The sequence below is a fragment of the Zalophus californianus genome, chromosome 4 (genome assembly GCF_009762305.2).
Source record: "Zalophus californianus isolate mZalCal1 chromosome 4, mZalCal1.pri.v2, whole genome shotgun sequence".
Classification (NCBI taxonomy): Eukaryota; Metazoa; Chordata; class Mammalia; order Carnivora; family Otariidae; genus Zalophus; species Zalophus californianus.
Window position 1 is genome coordinate 97,145,522 of NC_045598.1, and position 8,233 is coordinate 97,153,754.

An 8,233-nucleotide genomic window follows, 5' to 3' on the forward strand; every position below is an offset into this window, starting at 1 on the left:
AGAATAGCCTGGGCCAGTCCTATGATGAAGATGAATTGTATTCTGACCTTTCGGGTCACCTGTTTAGTAAGTTTCTCCCGTGTCCTGCCTTCCCTCCATCTTATATACCCTGAAGAAAGAAACTGAAGAATGTATTTTGAGCAAAGTTTGCATGAGCGAATATCTTATTTACATTTGTAGCCCTGTCCTCACCCCGGCACTCCCTATCCTCCATACTAGGTAATACACTTCTTTCCTTATTGAAGGCTCACTCCAGTGTAATGTAACCTCCTTCATGACAGTAGGGGTTTCTGTCTGTTTTTCATACTGCCTTATCCCTAGCACCTTTAAGAGTATCTGGAATTACACATGCTTAGTAATTATTTGTTGAATCAATCAGTCAATAAATCAATCAGATACTTTGAAATGTGCAATATTTTTTGACTTAGAAATTCTATTTCTAGGAATCCATTCTTCACAAAAGGGCTTGAATGAATGGAAAATGTGTGAACTAAGATGATTAATTTCCTTATTATTTGTAAGTATGAAAAATAGGAAACAATATAATCTTTTAGCAATAAAGGATTGTTTATATAAATTGTGGTATATCCATAGAATAAAATGCTATGAAACCATTAAAATTCACTTCTTAGAAGAATATTTAATAATGTGGGAAAATGTTAAAAATGTTTTGTTAAATGATAGTGGTTCATATTTTATGACTTGTTTGCCAATTTAGAAAATGATTGTGTATGTCTGCATTGAAAAAATAATGGAAAGGTAGCAGTATCTGTGGGAGATAGGGTTATCTATGTTATTTGTGGGAAATAAGATTATCTGTGGTTGTTTGTGGGAGATAGAATTATCTGTATTTGTGGGAGGTAAGATTACAGATTATTTTAATTTTCCTTTTTTGTGCTTTCCTCTGTGTTGAAATTTTCTAAGAAGGAGGAAGGAGGAGGCTGGTGGCAGCCCTGGGATGTTTCCCTCCAACCTGGGGGTCTGGTGGAAATGGCCTTCTCTTTAGTTACCTCCTGGTAACCACATCCTCAGATAGACCCTTCCATGTCATGTGTCTCACTCTGGCCATGGAACTTCAGCAAACACGGAACAGATGGAAGTTTGAAAATCACTTGTGCACTGGGGTTCTATTGCCGATAGCAACTCTTCCTCTCTCATGCAGACAAATCTGGGCTGCTTCCTGGAGGATGAGATACTATGTGAAGAGAAGCCTCAGACATTCTAGCCATTCCAACCATCCCACCTGCCACCTCAGACATGTGAGCCAGAGGTCATTCTAGACCTTCAGTTTCTTATATGATGGCTGTTGAGCACTTGAAATGTGGCTAGAATTGAAATATATTGTAAGTGTGAAATACAGATTTTGAAAACTAGTATGATGAAAAGAATGTAAAATATTTCACTAAGTTTTATGTTAATTACACATTGAAATAATATTTTGGACATTGGGTTGACTTAAAATATATTATTAAAATTAACTTCACTTGTTTCTTTTAAGTTTTTTAAATGTGGCTACTAGAAAATTTCAAATTGCAGGCATGGTTTGTATTATATTTCTATTAGACAGCTCTATTCTAGACTGTTTAGCCACAGATAAGTCATCCCAGACCAGAATAACCACCCCACTGACCAACAGAATTGGAGCAAATAAAATGGTTGTTGCTTTAAATCACTAAATTTTATCATGTTTTGTTATTTAGCAAAAACTATCTGTTACCAGAAGTATACTGTGCTTTATAGATCCTACCGGTTCAGCTCCTTGGCCTTTACAGGAATGAGCCAGGCCCCCTAAGAAACTTGGAAAGAAAGCAGGACATGGCGGAGAACAATGACCAGTGATCTGGTGCTGGAACCAGGAGCACCCAGGAAAAGGTTGCAGAGTTTGGAGGGGCTGGAGGATGTTGAGAGATCTTCACCTTCTCAGATTCCCAGCCTGGAAGACACGCCTCCTCGGCCTGTGGCTCTGGAGAGCAGGGGCTTAGGGAATCCTGGAGAAGCCCTTCCTCCCCTTTCCCACTCCTGCTCTCCTTTCCTATCTGCTCTGTGTGTGCTCTGTTGTCCTATCCCACAGAACTCTGTGGGAAAAAACACTACATCAACAACAACAAGATAATAAAGGGCATGTCAATGAGAGAACAGGAGGAGGGAGGGGAAAGGGTGATTTTGGCAGCAATAACCCATCATGCACGGCCTCTCTGCTTCCCTCAACTCCCTCCTCCCTGAACCAGATGGGACTGGAAGTCAGAGCTAGAGGAAGCCATAGAGATCATACAACCTAACCCTCTTCTCTTACATATAAGTTAAACCAGGTCTCAAAGATGTTAAATGACTTGCCTAGGGTCAACAGCAAATTAGTGGTGGTCAGATCGAGGATCCAATTTCTGGACTTCTGGGCATAGCACCTCTTTGGAAGGCCAGTCCTGTCATACTGCTCTATTTACTGCCTTTTGCTTTTACTATTTGATATTTTTTGCACAATCTATGGCTGTTGTTGATGACTTGAGCACAGGTTGTTATGCGATCATCCCAGGGACTTTGGCATCCATATGGAGGTATCTCTGCCCTTCCAGTTCGATTCTTTAAATGAGTCAGTTCCAATGACCTTTATATCTATTCTACTTAGTTGCTCATCAGCCATATATTAGGACTGATTGCTACACCATGGCTGAACTCAGAATTGCTTATCTTCAAGAGTCCAAAATATTTGACCCCAACCTCCTGTACCTTCAGTCTTCTCACCTGCCTGCTTCTGGGAAGTGTTCTCCTAGGTCTCCTCTGTACCGATTCAATTTCCCCCCAGGGTGAAGATGCTCAGCATTTCCTTCCAGGAGCTTGCTGCCCTTCCTTGGAACAGAAGAATGCTCACCTGGAAGGCTGCTTACTGTTGACAAAACAGCATGCAAGGGGATATTCAAACCAATAACCCAGAAAAGATCTGGATAAAGGAATAAGTCTATCAGGTATCTGGAACCTTGTCACCATGATGCTAAGCATCCTGATTTTCTGAGAAGATTTTCTACTTTTCATCCAGGTATTTAAAGTCAGGTGGATACATCCAATATTGTATAACTACAAAGCTGTTCACTATCTCAGTATGAGGAGGCAAATAATGAGAATGTGGCCTAATCCAGGGAAATCAGATGGCAGATGATGACTGTCACTGGTCTAAGGAGTTGGCCTTTGTATTATTTCTGGTCCACCTGACAAGTGCTCAAGGTGGGTGTCTCAGTCTGTTCTGGCTGCTATAACAAAACGCCACACACTGGGAAATTCATAAACAACAGAAATTATTTTCCACAGTTCTGTGGGATCCAAGTCCAGGATCAAGGTGCCAGCATAGTCAGGTTCTGGTGAATGCCCTCTTCTGGCCTAGAGATCGCCAACTTCTTGCTGTGCCCTCACATGGTAGAAGGTGCAAGGGCTCTCTCTGGGGTCACTTTTACAAGGGCATGAATCCCATTCTTAATCCTCAAAGCTCTCATGACCTAGTTACGTCTCAAAGGTCATAGCTCCTAACACCATTGCCTTGGGGGTTTCAACATAGGAATTTTGGGGGAACACAAACACTCAGACCATAGCAGTGAGACAGAGTAGAAAAACTACACGAAGTGATGTGAGAGTTGAAAGGAGAAAAGCATGTGATGCTATCCAGGAACCATCTAAGGAAAAAACTCTTGTGAGGCAGATTGAGAATTTTAAAACAACACTCTCCCACCCAACTGCCCCATGACATCTGTTAACACAAGAGGCAGAGCTATTTCCTGGAAAGGCTCCTTGTGTTTACAAGGGTGAGACCCTCTTGATGTTTTCGTAACTTTAATTAAAGAGCTGAGGGAAGGATTTACATCCTCAGTAGTTCCCATGGGAGAACACACAGGCTGGTTGTACACAATGCTGCACATTCAAATAAAAAGAGAGAAAGTCAATCAATTATCCAGATGTTTTTGAATTTTACATGAATGTAGCCACGGTGGGGATTTGGTCCTTGATAATAATATATTATTCTTGCAAAACGGTGGAGAAAAATGTTCTTGAGAGGAAGGAAGAGGGTGTTTTCCTAATACTCTTTTATGTTTTCTTTTCCTTTTTGAGTTTAACAACATCAAGCAGAACATGGAGACCGAGGAAAGACAAAAGAGAGAAGCCAAAGACAGCCCCTCTCTTCAAACTATACTGGGTGCTCCCAGTTGGAGTAGAGAAGTCTTGAGGTGGGGTTAAGGGTTTGGAACAATACTTAGGCAGAGCTTGGCCATTCTGGGGTGTACAGACCACCATAAAATAAGCGTGTGCTCAGAAAGTATTAATGGCATTCAACAGAAGAGTTTCTATTTCCCAAATAGTTCTTTGATCTTTCTTTCTCTGAAGTCTGAAATTTCCCTGTTAGAAATCCAATTCCTTGACTCAAGGAAAAGGTTCTGAGATATTAGTGTGCCCAAGAATTGTCCTAGGAATTAAGATGTTAAATAAGGTTTCTGGCCCTGTCTCAGATATTCAGATTCAGTAAGTCTGGGGTGGTGCATCTTAAGAGTCTGCATTATGAAGAAGGTTCTAGCATGTATTTGCGTTGAGAAATAATTAAGGCATTGCCTATTCCAGCTGTTCTCTTCAAAGAGGAGACACACGGGATGAACGAACAACCGTCCAGCCAGTATGGGAACCAGGTTCCAGAACACTCTTATCAAGTCCCAGCTCCCCATCTTTCTAGCTCTGTAACTTTGGGCCAAACAATTAAACTCCAAGACCCTCAATGTCCTCATCCATGAAATGGAGAAGGAAATTTCAACCCTCTATAACTGATGGGCCAATATAAAAACATTATCAGGTGAAATAATTAATGTAAAATCTTTGAAAACTGTCCAATCCTTTGAAAAGTATGTTATTGCATACATATGTAAAATGTTGTTATAGTTATTTCCCATTATCGTCCATTAACACATCCATTTGAATTAGTTCAAAAACTGAAGTGATGGGGCAAGAGGTGAACTTGGGCACTGGGGTGGGGTGGGGGGTGCTGCTCAGGAAGTGGGTGGGCAGACTCTGCCACTGTAGCACGCCCCAGGCTGCCAGGAAAGTGCAAGGGGTACCAAGGTGGGGAGAGAAGCAAGCAAAGTGTGTGTGTGATGGGATGTTGAGTGTTGGAAAAAAAAACTGAACTTATTTTATAGTTTAGTTTCAGGTTTCAGATTATTGGGCACTAATAACATGCTTGGACGGAGTTCTCTGTTTTTTTATCCCGAAGATTTTTGAATAAGCCTTGAGAGTCACAAATAGTAGAGTATAGGAGGATAGCTCTTCATGGAAAAATAATAAAGAAAAGGAACATTATGGAAATAGTATGGGAAAAGAATCAACTTCAACGTAAAACTTAAAGAATGTATTCAAACTAGACACAGAGGGCCTCTCACCTTCTGGATATTCTCACTCTCTTTTTGGACAATGAGAATGGTCAGCTATCTTCATATCCCCCAGGCTGGTTTCAAAATAGCCACTTCCCTTGGGAATTCAAACCAAAAAAGAACCCTGCCTTCCAGGAGCCGGGAACAGAGGTATGTGCGTGTACTTCATCTCCCACAAATGTGGAGGGCAACATCTCTACCTCCCCTGCTGTTTGTGATCAGCAGATTTGAGATTAAGCAAATTACGCCTGTCCCTTCCTTAGCACAGATCATCAGAGACTCCAAGATGTAAGTCTTAAGGGAAGGGGAGAAAGTACAGGGTGGAAAGGGGAACAGAGCCAGTTGCAGGAGGAACCCCCAGCCCGAGGTCAGGATGAGTCAGCCTCTGGGTCCGGCAGATTCCATCTCGACAGGTTAGACTTCACTCTGAGTGGAGATAGCACCTGGGGTCCCCACCTGCACTGTCAGCTCAGCACACGGGCTAGAGTTTTTGCATAGCAGCTGGATGTGGTGGCATCGGGGGTCACTGGATGGCATCCATCCCCACAGGGTGGGAAGTGGCAAACTGTTTAAAAAAATCAGCGGAGGGAGTGAAACAGGAAATGAAGAGGAACCCGTCTCCCATTTAAAATTTTGTGGAGAAGGCAAACCAATGGGGATTGGATTATCAGCTCGGAACTGGGCCAGGAACAGTGGAATGCTGAGGGGCCTGCGGAGGGCCAGGGAGGCCTTTGTGGTCAGACCTGGGCTGATGGGCGGAGAGGATGCTGCTTTGCTGTGAGGCCCCAGTGAAGTCCCTGATGCATCCTGAGCTTGGAGAACGGAAGGCGCCATGCAGATGTGGAGCTGTTTTCACATCCCTAACACATCCCAGATTTGTGCTGCTGAGGGTCAGGTCCAGTTGTGTGAAATTCCTGCTGTTTTTCCTTTTCTAACAGAGCCCAGGGTGAGATATCAGACCTGCTTTTTAAAGCAGGATAATAGAATATGCCACAGTGCAGTTGACTCTAAAGGAACAGTGAAGCGGATAATCCCTGCTCTGGAAAAATCCCCAAATCACATATAATTAGCTTTGGAGTGTGTGTGTGTGTGTGTGTGTGTGTGTGTGTGTGTGTGTGTTTGTGTGTTTGTGTGTGTATGGGGGGGATGAGAAGAGCAGATTTAGCTGTATTATGCTTGCTTTAGTTGATATTAAGATGCATAAGCATGCTCTAGACCTTGCTGACTAATGACAGGTGCTAGAACGCCCTGCAGCATTTGTGGGCATGGGGGACTGTCACCCTGCAATGGCAAATGGGGTGGAAAATTCATGAAATAACGAAGTTACCCGTATGTAATGAGGTATTTACTGCACGTGGGTATTCTTTTTAAATTGCACATGATGTGAACTCTTGGTTAAGCTTTTATTCCTCTTAATTCTCCATGTGATCGAGGAGTGAAACAGGCTTTCTTCTATGTGCAAAATAGGTTCTCGAGCCCCTGAGGATGAGCCTTCTCCTGGAGGGGGCTGGTGATTAGAGTGATTCATTTGTGGATATATTCCTGGGAAGGGAGCTTTCCAGGAGCAAAAGCACAGACAGACTTCAGAGAACTTTGGCAGAGGTCCCTCTGCCCAACATGAGAATAGTGCTTCAACACCCTTGGGACTGCATGCTTACTACTTGTTACCTGGAACAAGCCACATTTTGCAGTGCTGCAATTTTGCCAGACACCTGAAGGTGAAAAGTCCTCTTGTTTTTACATTGTTTCTAGTGTTAACTTTACCCTTTCTGGGGTGGTTATAAGATTGAATTCCCTGGCCTATTAGGATGGTCTGTACCTTGCTTACTCCGGCTCCTTTCAAATGCAACTTCACACCCCACCCCCCCTACTTTACAGAGCCTTTTGAAAAGTTCTGGAGAGGTAAGCTGGAGTCTCCCCTAAATTTTCCTGCAGCTTAATCAACCCATTTAGAAGACCTACAAATAATTGCTTTTGAAAAATGCTGTTGTGCTGTAATCAGAGGGGGAAGGTTAGCAAGGAAGGATTTCCCCAGGACAAGAGCGAGTTTCCCCACTGAGGTAGGAAGTCTTCATTAAAAGACTATGGCGCTATCATACCTTCTGGGTGTTCCACAGTCAATAGCAAATAGATTTTGGTGAGTTTTAAAAAATTTGCCCCTGATAAAAGCACCCTGAGTTGAAGTCCCCAAGAACTTAGTGATATTGGGACGGTTGTTAGACCTTCCGAAGGGTCCCCTATGGAATTCTTTCTCTCCTAATTGTGAAGTAGAAGGCAGTACAACACAGACCTGAATCCTTACTCAGTTTATATTTATATTTTTATTTTTCCTTTATAAAATGAGGACAATATCACCTACTTGCAGGGGTGCTGTGAAGATTAACCCACACAAATGCCCAAACACATGGCTTATAGTAGAATCTCAACTGGTAGCAACTATTGTAATTATGATTCGATATTAAACTCTTCAGGCAGATAACTTGTGATCAGTAGCCGAATTCAACTGGAAAATATTGAGGAATTTCGGCAGTAGAAACAAATGAATTGTACCATGTTATCACTTCATAGCTCTGGGACTGAGAAAATACATAATCTCTCTAAGTCCCAATCTCCTTGTCTAGAAGACATTATAGGTTTGTTGGAAGAATTGAAACAGCAATCATGAAAATGTTTTCCACTATATTATTTAAAAATTTTTTTAAAAGATTTTATTTATTTATTTGACAGAGAGAGAGAGAGAGACAGCGAGAGAGGGAACACAAGCAGGGGGAGTGGGAGAGGGAGAAGCAGGCTTCCCGAGGAGCAGGGAGCCCAATGCGGGGCTCGATCCCAGGACC

At 42.5% G+C, this 8,233-nt stretch overlaps 1 long non-coding RNA gene across 1 annotated transcript; it reads left to right on the forward strand.

The window, feature by feature from the left end:
- Nucleotides 1-1,196: 1,196 nt before the first annotated feature.
- On the forward strand, nt 1,197-4,738 carry LOC113930325. The gene is made up of 4 exons (XR_003522519.1): nt 1,197-1,343; nt 2,801-3,031; nt 4,093-4,208; nt 4,597-4,738. It is a non-coding gene; the product is annotated as an uncharacterized LOC113930325 (long non-coding RNA).
- Nucleotides 4,739-8,233: the final 3,495 nt, after the last annotated feature.